This window comes from Aethalodelphis obliquidens, unplaced genomic scaffold, assembly GCF_003676395.1.
Source record: "Aethalodelphis obliquidens isolate GAN/ISIS:26980383/991018 unplaced genomic scaffold, ASM367639v1 scaffold73, whole genome shotgun sequence".
Classification (NCBI taxonomy): domain Eukaryota; kingdom Metazoa; phylum Chordata; class Mammalia; order Artiodactyla; family Delphinidae; genus Aethalodelphis; species Aethalodelphis obliquidens.
The window spans coordinates 2432546-2444812 of record NW_020838017.1 but is presented as its reverse complement, the minus strand read 5'-3'; the positions used below and the strand labels follow the sequence as shown (position 1 = coordinate 2444812).

Genomic DNA, 12267 nt, shown 5'->3' with positions numbered 1-12267 from the left:
TGCGTTTAGTGTTGGTCCGGGAAGAAATATATTATTATTATTTCCATTGGTTCATGTCTTTCCCTCTATTGTGGAAATGCGATTTTCTTGCATTTTCCCCTCAATATATGGATGCATTTTCTCTCATCTGATTTCACTCATCTTTTTTTTTTTTTTTGATGTAGACTGTTTTTAAAGTCTTCATTGAATTTGCTACAATAGTGCTTCTGTTTTATGTTTTGGTTTTTGGCCGTGAGGCATGTGGGATCTTAGCTCCCTGACCAGAAATCGAACCTGCACCCCCTGCACTGGAAGGCACAGTCTTAACCACTGGACCTCCAGGGAAGTCCCTTCACTTGTGTACCTTATATGTCTCACAGGTTTCTTTTATTGATGACAGTACTTGCTTCCGCCCTGTTTCAAAAATCTATTTAATAAAGTGTCCTGCTTCTGTATTTATCTCAAAGCTTTTCGACTGATTACTTTACCTGATTCTTTTCATCTTTCCAATGCTGTGGATTAACGTAATTTTTTTTTTTTCTTGTTTGGTTCTTTGCCACAGTCCTCTCCCTAATATCTGCTCCATTGACCTTGGTTTAATCAGACTATGACTGTTGCATGACACTGGAACCAGAGGAAGGACTGACATGCTTTGATGTTGAAGAAGTTTCTCTCTGTCTCAGGTGGTGTCATTTTGCAATCATATTTATTATGTCTATCGAGCATATTTATCTTATGTTTTCAGTGTCTAGAGAACATTACAAATGACATCAGCATTATAAGACAGCAAAAGAGTCCCATTCACAAAGGAGTGGGGTGGGGGAATGAGCACGAGTAATTTTTAAAAACACATTTTAAAATGATGATAAAATACATCCTCAGCAATTTTTAAGTGTACATATAGTTCGGTGGTATTAAGTACCTTCCCACTGTTGGGCAACCATATCCATCTCAAGAACTCTTTCCATCTTGCAAAACTAAACTCTGTACCCATGAAACAATAACTCTCTGCTCCCACTCTCCCTGGCACCTGACAACTAACTACCATTTTACTTCCTCTATGAGTTTGACTCCTCTAGGTCCCTTATGTTAGTGGAATCATAAAGTATTTGCCCTTTGGTGACTGACTTATTTCACACAGCATAATGTCCTCAAAGTTCACCCACAATGCAGCATGCAACAGAATTCCCTTCCTTTTTGAGGCTGAGTAATATCCACTGTGTGGATACACCACATTTTGTTTTTCCATTCATCTGTCCATGGACACTTAGGTTGCTTCTTCCCTTTGAGTCCTGTGACCAAGGCTGCCATGAACGTGGGTGTGCAAGTATCTCTTCAGAGTGTGTGCAATTTTAAAAGGCTTAAAGTCACAGAGAAGCACAGATATAGGATGAGAACGGTGCACAAGTGCTTAAGTTTACCGTGGAGAGCACTTAGCGTCAGATGGGAGCTCTGCAGAAGAGGGAACTGTTGAGTGGCACTTTCAAGGTAGCAAGAGTTTGGAAGCAGTACTCAGGGAGGGCACTTGGCCTATTAGTATTGTGCACAGAATAATCATAAACGTTGAGAAATGAGTGACGCGGGGTGAAATGTGGGTGGGACAGTGTCTAGGCTAGAACATACAGTACTGGCCAGAATAAATGAGGAAAATGCTATGCAATTGATATAAAACATTAAACATCATGATTTTCATGTTTCTGCAAAGAAATCATGACAATGAGAAAGTGAGTTTCTTAGAACTGAAGAGCTATGCACTGGACTGTACGTCCCTTGAGGGCAGGCCTAGCCCACAACTGTGATCCAATGCCCAGCAAACAGTACTTGCACTGGCACCCAGGGGCACTCAGTAAACATCTGTCAAATACATGTATAAGTGATCTCCTCTAGGCACCTCGTGCTCATACAACTGCAAAAGATGCTTGTTGCTGATGAAGATGGGCTAAAAGAGAATGCCGTTGTGGCTGGTTTTATCTGGAGGAATTAGGGCTGGCTGGCATAGCTCTAAGAAATAACAAAGGTATTGGGTCTGAAACATATTAAAAAGGAAGAATCTGTGAGACAAAAATGCTAGAACTCATTGGCTAGGATTTTGTTTAGATCTATTGTCAATACCCAAATGTGTTAGTTTGTTCTAAGTTACTTTAATTTTCTATAACCAATGGGTATTTTAACAAGGTGTTAATTTCTTTCCCTCTGCCCTGAGTGTGTTCTCAATCACTACCTTTCTTTTGCAAGGTTCGCCTGTAGCCAATATTTTCTTATTAAGATACTTGCCATCCTAAAGGATACAGAAGCAGAAACAGACTCACAGACATAGAAAACAAACTTATGGTTACCAAAAGGGAAAGGGGTTGGGGAGGGATAAATTAGGAGTTTGGGATTAACAGATACAAACTACTCTGTATAAAATAGATAAGATAAAAAACAAGGTCCTACTGTATAGCACAGGGAACTATATTCAATATCCTGTAATAACCATAATGGAAAAGAATATGAAAAAAGAATTTTATATATATATATATTTGAATCACTTTGCTGTATACCTGAAACTAACACAACATTGTAAATCACCTATACTTCAGTTAAAAAAAAAAGGAACACAAACATGATTCTAATTAATGGATATGCTTATTTTGTTATATTAGACTAGTCTATCTTTACTTCTTCCAGGGTGGAAAAAAAAGAAACAATGCATTCATTAATTATCTTCTGTTTATACACAAACAGTAGAGGTTTTAGTTTTTTCCCCTAAATGTGATTACGTGCCAGCAATAAACGGATGTGACTGGCACTGCACTAGAATTGAATACTGGGATTTGATGGTTTTACGTGTTAAGCCAGGGAAGAAAATTTAGTCTACACTTCCATGTTGGAAACGCCCTGGCTGAAGGGACTGAGTCCACCTTGTGTATTCTCGGGCCCTAAATGGAACATGATAAATATGTTTGCTGACTATTTCTAGCACATATCATCCTCAACATGGTGTTACTGGTAATGAAATTATAAGGTTTTCCAATCCTAGACTCAGGATATAACACAAATGTTTTACAGACTCGAGGTTGCCAAGGGGGAGAGGGGTGGGGGAGGGACGGACTGGAAGTTTGGGATTAGCAGGTGCAAACTAGGATATATGAAATGGATAAACAACAAGGCCCTACTGTATAGCACAGGGAACTATATTCAATATCTTGTAATACACTATAATGGAAAAGAATATGAAGAGGAATATATACATGTATAACTGAATCACTTTGCTGTACAGAAGAAATTAATACAACATGGTAAATCAACTATACTTCAGTAAAATATATTTTAAAAAAACACTACCAAACGTAAGGTAGACAGCTAGTGGGAAGCAGCCGCATAGCACAGGGAGATCAGCTCGGTGCTTTGTGACCGCCTGGAGGGGTGCGATAGGGAGGGTGGGAGGGAGGGAGACGCAAGAGGGAAGAGATATGGAAACATATGTATGTGTATAACTGATTCACTTTGTTATAAAGCAGAAACTAACACACCATTGTAAAGCAATTGTACTCCAATAAAGATGTAAAAAAAAACCCCCAAAACAAAAAAAAAAACAGATGTTTTAGACTATAAAGATCAAAGATAGTTAATAAATATGCCATGAGAAACTGCAGTGAAATGAGGCATCACCAGCGTGGGCTGAAGGCACCAACCCTGGTCTGGCCTTCCGTGTCCGGGTAGCAGACAGCCACGCACGTGCTGAGGAGGCACCGGCCCAGGCACACAGGGGCCCCTCCAGCTACTCTCCACATTTATTATTCGGGAGCTGTGTTCTTTAGGTGTTTGTGGAAGGTCAGCGTCTAATCTGGTTCCGCCCACAGCTGCACAGTTATAGTTTTCTTCACCGCATTTGCCCTCGTTTAGTATCATTTGACATTCTCTCTGCTTGGCAGTTTTCTCTTTAATTCCTTTTGGAAAACTATTTTTTCCCTAGTTTGTCATTTTACTTAAAAAATGTGTTCTGGAGTTGTCTGCTTTTTCTGTCTTTCCTATTTGAAACACCTCCCATAAACTGCTTACTTATGAGAAAAATAATTCATTTTATCAGCATCATAAAGTGATACCTATTTTTTGAACGGTTTCTTAAAGATGACCCGGACTCATTAGTAAGTTATTTCATGGGGAATGTTCTGAGCAATCAATGATATTCTCTTGACGATACTGACTTGAGGCTGAGAGGGAAGGGAGCAGGGACAAAGGCATAACGGTCCACTTGCTGGATACAAAGAATGCAGAGAAGTGAGCGAAAGCCAGGCTCTGCCTTGGGCATCACGTAAGTGGCCTTCCTGGAACAAGCCTAGGGGAATTTGTCACCATCTTCTTGTCAACTTTCTTGGGAGCATTAGCTATCATCCTGCTTAAAGGGATCAGGCATGACCACGTGGCACCTGGAGGCCTTTTCTGGCTCTATTATTCCATAACGCTGTTGGTTTTTACATTCCTAGCTTGAATGTCATTATGTCACTGAGTCCAAGCCTCAGTTTCTGGAGGGGTATCACCTTATCTGCCTCCTTCATCAAGTTGTCTTAAAAATTATTAAACATAATGTAGGACACAGTGCTTTGAAATTAGATTATGTATAAAGACAATGTTCCCACTCTGGCATAAATCTGTGATAAACTTTCCACCATTGGTTTGTAACATTTCACTCTCAAACTTCTGAGTACCTGACTAAACCAATCTTTCTGATATTAACTTCTCACCCTCCTCATTATTATTATTATTGTTATTTTAATTATTATTTTTTTGAGACCAGAGTTCTAGTCTATTTCTTGGCCACTTTATAACTGTGGGGAAACTACAGCTGTTGGGTTTGGTTCTCCATGCATGTCCTTTTTTTCTTTTTCATTGATTTTTTTTTTTTTTTTTTTTACTGTTTCATTGCTACTCTGGGTACCTATGTTACTCAGGTAATGATGCAAACAGTGCAAATTTCCTAGGCTCCTCAAAGACACAACTGAATGAAAAACATTTCCACGTCTCATTTTTCAGCAATGGTGTTAGCGTTCAGAACACAAGTTTCACTCCTATTGATTATTTATACGTATTTTTTTGCCTCGCACGTTTGGGTAAACGTGGGGATAGATAATAGGAATCTTTGTTTACTAGGTTATATAATAATTAACTTAAGTATAACTATAAAGTTACCTTCCTGGATTGATATTGAAAAGCAAGATCTGGGTCTCAGTCTAAACTTTTTCTTCTGTGCTGGCAATTTTTCTAGTTGCAAAAGTTATTTGAAGAAGTACTCACTGCGTTTCTGGAGAATAACGATTCTTCAATATACTCACATTTCATGCTGGGTAAATTATCATCACTGTACACCCACCTTTACATGTGTTGAAACAGATTCTGGTTAAACAAATGCACAGTCCCTGGAAAGTAGCCAAAAGCTTTTCTCCTGCAGTTCCCGGTACTCCTCTTAGTTAGCCTTGTGTTAGTTTTCTATCCTGTTTTACAAACACAAATACAAGTTATAAGACACTGTTCGGGAATCCCAGCATCAGAATTAAGTCATGTGTATTGTTAGTTGGTTATAAAAGAGCAATTATTATTATTATCATTTTTTTAACTTCTTTATTGGAGTAGAATTGCTTTACAGTGGTGTGTTAGTTTCTGCTTTAGAATCTTTGCTGGGACGAAGAGCAATTATTAATACTTAATTGTGTTGGTGACGGTGTCATAATTTTTGAACGGCATTATAATGTAGTGGATTAGATTTCTATCCAGAAATACTTCCATTAATGTTTCTCCTCTATTACTTTGCGAATGTTCAAAGAGCAGTTTTAGAAAACTGTATTCTGATTTTGGAATTTAAAGATTCTGTTCTTAGCCTTCAATAAAGCAGTTTCAAATCTGCCCCTTTTGCATTCCACAAGGAAGTGAGCCCTGGTGTGCATGTCGAGGGCACATCGACACGTGCCCTCGACATGTCTGGGAGACAGCACGCATAAGGCCTGGGGCCCATCCGCACCCCTCTGCCCTTCATCACTGACACTCCCTTGGCTCCTGGCTCTTGGTTTCTATTTCCCGCCCAGCACCAGGTAGTGCAGAATGGAAGTGAGTGTCATCAGAACGTGCACCAGAATCTGGGAATATCTTGATAACTGATGTGAGTGGAGAGTCGCTTCAAGACCAGCAAGGACTCCAAGTAAAGGCATCAGAGGGCCTTCACTGCCCTGTTTCCTTGGAGACAGATCAGATCGCTCCACATACTAAAGTAGATTAACTGGCGTAGAGGATGGGACTTGCTGTTGCCCATTAGATCAAGCAGAGATCAGTGTGTATGTGACTGATTACAGACCCTAACCACAGTATCACTGAAAGAGTTGGCCGACTTTATCCTACACAATGGACACACCATGAAGTAAATAAGGCGGCTTGAATTTTAACAACAGCTGAACTACAGATGCTTCCCTCTGATTTGGGAGCACCACCTAACCTATTACGTCAGAACATGCAGCTCTTTCTGCTGTTCACCTCCTTGGATGGTCTGCAGGCACATCAGAAGACAGAAATAAGCCCACAAAAATCACCATGGGTCATGACGTTTCTAGTTTGCCTTCAGTTTAACGATGCAAGAGAATGTAAGGAGAGAAGAGAAGAAATCTCATTCAATGCCTCTGTTGTGTGAGTCCCTAATGAACAATATACACATCTAGCTGTGGCCATTTTAAAATGGCTATAGTTTTTTTTTTTTTTTTTTTGGCGGTACGCGGGCCTCTCACTGTTGTGGCCTCTCCCGTTGCGGAGCACAGGCTCCGGTCGCGCAGGCTCAGCGGCCATGGCTCACGGGCCCAGCCGCTCCGCGGCATGTGGGATCTTCCCGGACCGGGGCACGAACCCGTGTCCCCTGCACCGGCAGGTGGACTCTCAACCACTGTGCCACCAGGGAAGCCTGGCTATAGCTTTAGTGTGAGATTGTTTAAAGAAATACAAAATTGCCCCTGAAATGTAAAGCAGAAAAAGCACAACTTTTGGCCACTTGTTTTGCTGTCTCTCTTGAAGATCTGTGAGGTATCTTCCTATTTACTGTGCTGTAGAACTACTGGTTCTTCTGGGCTTGGGGATTCAAAAATGGATTATCTGAACACCCTGGAGGTCTTGCCCACCTGATGAACATGGGGTGCAGCCTCGCCCGTGTCCTGGATGCCCCATGAGCACAGGGGCAGGTAGCTGTCTCTGGGGAAGCCCCTGAGACTGTGTCTAGAAATGAACTGTGAAAAGGGTGTGGACCAGGGTCAGAAGGGAGCAGGGGACCCCAGATCAGTCACACAGCCTCTTCATTTATGAGAACCAGAGGATGACTGGCAGGGCAAAACAGCTCTTAGACACCTCTAGCCTGCTCTGCACTTCAAGCTTTACTGTAAACAGCACATTAACAGGATGATGGTATTCTGATTTAGCAGCCTGACATATGTCAGAGCTCACGGTAACAGGGCTTCAGTGAGATTTTTTCCACACACGTTTCTTCAATGAACATTTCCACATAGAAATCCTTGCCACAGTCATCTTAATGACTTTAATCTTCACACTTATCTTTTCTACAGGCTTTTGTACGTGCATTTCACTTTCCAGTCAACTTTCCCTGATCCTTTAAATGCGTATATATGCAGCTCGATGCCTTTAACTATCTTTCTCAACATGGCCAGAAAACAGTAGAAAATTGAGGTCAAATGCAGGCTGAGCTAGGAAGGGACTGTAGATCTATCTGTTTGCTACTCTTCTCCCTCCGAAGGAACCACAGGTCCCAAGATGATAGCTGATCTCTAGAAATATTAGAAATGTAACTGTGGAAAGTGTTGACCCAAACCCTTCCTATGCGTATGATGAAGTAACTGACCACGTGCCTCTCAGAGGGGTCCTAAGATGCACACCTGCAACCGTGGGATCCGTGCCCACCAGCCTCCGTTATTCCAGGTGACACTGGTTAGAGGGCAGGGAGGGCAGATCTCCCAGAGGGGCACTGCTGCTCAGCCTGGCCACGGGCTCCGGTCAGGAAGGTGCGCTAAGTGGTGGGTGGCAGAGAGGATGACTGACATCCCTATAACATGAGGTGCTCTCAGGAGCACAGAGGACCCTGGCCATTGGGGGTCTGGCCATATGCATGACGCAGGACTGTGGCTCTCAGTCAACCGACTACATGTGAGGCAGGACTCTAGGACAAGAGGGACACGTACATTTGATTTAATAACTGGAAACCAAGGGGTTGCCAGGGGGTGGGAGGAGCACAGGAAGGGCGAGAGTGAATATCATTTACTATGATGTGTGCTGTAAGCTGAAATGTGTATCCACGCTGCCCCCCCCCGCCCCCATTCTTACATTGAAGCCCTAACCCCCAAAGTGACCATATTTGGAGACAGTACATTTAAAGAGGTAATTAAAGTTAGATAAGGTCATAAGGGTAGGCCCCTAATACAGAAGGGACACAAGGGATCTCTCTCTAGGCATGCGCAGAGGAAAGAGCAGTGAGGATAGAATGAGCAGGTAGCCACCTGCAAACCAGGAAGAGAGATCTCACCCGAGACCAACTCTGTTGGCATCTTGATTTTGAACTTGTCCTCCTGAGACATGTGAGAGAATACATGACTGTAGCCTAAGCCACCCAGTCTGTGGTGGCCAACAGAGTAGACAGAGACAGTGTGGCAGACACCGCAGGTACTATTAATTCATTTAATTCTCAAAACCTCTGTGTGAAGCGGGCTTTATTATCTCCGTTTTATGCATGCAGAAACAGGCTCAGAAAAAGAAAGCCATGTCTCTAATGCTCCATGGCAAGTAAGTGTCTCTTGACATTTGAACAGGGAAGGGGCACAGTAACAGCGGAGCTCGTTTTTTGACTGAATTGCAGTTCCCTGAGTCCGGAGAGGAGGGATCTCTTTATGATTTAAAGATCTGAGCTGAGAAATTGGTGCAAGCTTGTGGAAGCCAGTGGGTGGAGTAGTGGGTTTGTCGGGGGTGAGGGTGGAGGTTGTGCATGTGAGTGCTTATGTGTTAGGGGGAGGCATCAGCTGGGAAGAGCTGGGGGAAAGTTTGAAAGACTCTAGGTGGTCCCAAGGACCCAGGGGGAGCTCTGGCCCATGACGATTTCAGTGGGGCTGTGTCCTATCTTGAAAATTTCGGCAGTTCTGGGGAGGGGACCGTTAGAGAATATGACTCACATCAAACTGACTGAGAAACCCCTGTTAGGAAGGGGAAGGTAAGGAGATAAAGGCGGTTGTGCAAAGACTCAGGGAAGGAGACCTTGAACGAAGAGCTAGCCTGGATTTAAGTAGGTCTTCAGGATTGAACAGGGAGCTTCCGGGATGGGCATTCCTGGCTCCCTAGAGAGGGTCACGAGTGCAGCGAACTCTCTATGTCCAAGTATTCTGCAAAGCTTTTGGCATACATCAGCTCATCTATCCTCACAAGTGCTTTTTGAAACCAGTACTAATATCCCTAAGTTTACAGATAAAGAAAGTGAGGCACAGAGAGGCTGGATGTAGTTTCTCAGGTCACACAGCCAATAAAGGGGCCAAGGTTTGAGCCCAGGTGGACTCACTCCCCTGTTCTTAACCACTAAATTCCACCTCCCGGTGACTTCCTGAAGAAATCCACCTTGCTCTGTACTTCCTGGACCAGGAGAGGGGCAGGCAGGCACGGCCAGCAAAGTTCTGAGCCTGGTATCCAAAAGGCTGACATTGACTCTTTTTCTTCCTCCACCTGTGTCTCAGTTTGCCTTCCTTCAAACAGTGTCATTCACTATAGATCTTACTTATAGACTCTCCGTGGGATTAGTGAGGCAGTTCTTGGAAGTTATTAATAATTCTGCTCAGGAAAACAGGATTATGTGGATTAAAAAAAAAAAAAAAGGAGCATTCCTGCTGGAGTAGTAAAGCAAGACTGTATTAGGAAAGACCATCTCTTTGAAGCAAGGCAAACACATTCCCTTAGCCTGAATCAGCTTCATGGGAATGGGTAGAAGCAGACATCAATCATACTGACGTGCGGCCTTTTCTGCCTTCTAGAAGTTTCTCTGCAGCCCTGTGGCTCTGCCAGCTATGAGAGCATCCAGATGGCATTAACTGGTGGGTGAATCCTCTGGATATACAACACTGGGAGGAGAGTCTGAGGGGAGAAAGCTGACTAGAAGCCTGGCTTTGTTTTTTTTGTTGTTGTCGTTTCTCTTTTCTTTTTTTTTTTAATAATTAATTTATTGGTTTATTTTCGGCTGCATTGGGTCTTCGTTGCTGTGCATGGGCTTTCTCTAGTTGCGGTGAGTGGGGACTACTCTTCGTTGTGGTGCGCAGGCTTCTCACTGCAGTGGCTTCTCTTGCTGCGGAGCACGGGCTCTAGGTGCATGGGCTTCGGTAGTTGTGGCACGGAGGCTCAGTAGTTGTGGCTCGTGGGCTCTAGAGCGCCAGGCTCAGTAGTTGGGGTGCATAGGCTTAGCTGCCCTGCAGCACGTGGGATCTTCCGGGACCAGGGCTCGAACCCATGTCCCCTGCACTGGCAGGTGGATTCTCAACCACTGCGCCACAGGGAAGCCCCTTTTTTGTTGTTTTTGTTTGTTTCTTTCTTTCTTTCTTTTGGCTTCCTAAATGACTCTTAGCCAAAAAGAAAAAAAAAAAAGGCCAACCAGAATGAAATGTATTGATGTCTGATGAACTGTAATGACCTACTGTCCAATTTGTCATTGAGATAAAAGTGCCATATTGAGTTTGCTGAAGTGCTGTCACTACACATCATTCATCTGGAGAAGAGTCAATTAAGAGTGCAATTGAGAGATACATCAAATCCGGACCAAAGGTGTAGCAGGAGACCCAGGCAACGTGTGCCTCAAGATCAAATACAGGTTTCAAGATGAAAATGTCTCCCTCCTCCTCCTGAAGTCAATTTACCTCTGTTCAATGTTCAAATAGCGTTTTGTTTCACATTTGATTTAATTGCCTGTAGGCTGAGCCAGACCTACCTGGTGGCAAATATTCTGGCATTTTCTTTATACTTGGGTCTTTGAGCTCACTTCCTTCCACTTTTCAAATTACTTCTTCTGAAAGATTTAAGCTTTCAGAAAGACTGTATTATATTATTGGGCTTAATTACTGTAAGTTCTGAAATAAGTACCATTTCAATGAAGATATGGACTTATGCATAGTATATGGAATCAGATAACAAGGCAGGAGGGCTCTTAGAATGTTTTAGACAAACCTTTTCATTTTTCAAATAAAGAAACTTGCTTAAAAATGGAAGAAAAGGGACTTCCCTGCTGGCACAGAGGTTAAGAATCTGCCTGCCAATGCAGGGGACATGGGTTCAAGCCCTGGTCTGGGAAGATCCCACATGACGTGGAGCAACTAAGCCCGTGCACCATAACTACTGAGCCTGCGCTCTAGAGCCCGTGAGCCACAACTACTGAGCCCGTGTGCCACAACTACTGAAGGCCCCACGCCTAGAGCCCGTGCTCTGCAACAAGAGAAGCCACCGCAGTGAGAAGCCTGCACACTGCAACTAAGAGTAGCCCCCGCTCGCCACACCTAGAGAAAGCCTGCGTGCAGCAACGAAGACCCAATGCAGCCAAAAATAAAAATTAATTAATTAATTAAAAAAAAAGAAATGGAAGAAAAAATTTCCACAAAACAAAGTGAAGAGAGTTGAAATGTAGTTCAAAGTCACATATTCCCTTGCCTGGGAGAGTCCTGAAAATGAGTACGCTCTGATTTGCGATGACAGTACAGAGGAGGGTATACATAAATCAACACAGCTACTTTCAATTTTATTCATGAACCCTTTTCTGTGGCCTTCGATTGGCAAAATTGACTTTACCTCTGCCTTCTGATAACATGATGAGGTGCTAACATGTATAAAAGGGATCGATGGGTGGTTTGCCAGAGGAAAGAGAAAGAAAAGCAAGTATACAGTAACATGAAGGATCAGGAGGTTCAAAAAACTAAAAACAGAGTTGCCATATGATCCAGCAATCCCACTTCTGGGCATAGATCTGGACAAAATTGTAATTTGAAAAGATACATGAACCCCTGTGTTCACAGCAGCTCTATTTACAATAGCCAAGACATGAAAGCAACCTAAATGTTCGACAGATGAAGAGATAAAGAAGATGTGGTAGGGACTTCCCTGGTGGCACAGTGGTTAAGAATCCAACTGCCAATACTGGGGACACGGGTTCGAGCCCTGGTCTGGGAAGATCCCACATGCCACAGAGCAACTAAGCCCGTGCACCATAACTACTGAGCCTGCGCTCTAGAGCCCGTGAGCCACAACTACTGA

General features: G+C 43.1%; 1 protein-coding gene across 3 annotated transcripts in view; it reads right to left on the bottom strand.

The window, feature by feature from the left end:
* CHRM3 (cholinergic receptor muscarinic 3) overlaps positions 1-12267 on the bottom strand; it is a 194179-nt gene that overhangs the window by 92656 nt on the left and 89256 nt on the right. For all 3 annotated transcript variants that reach the window (XM_027091817.1, XM_027091818.1, XM_027091819.1), the window contains one exon: positions 5333-5453. The gene's annotated coding sequence lies outside the window, so the exon portion shown is untranslated. The remainder of the gene's footprint in view (positions 1-5332; positions 5454-12267) is intronic.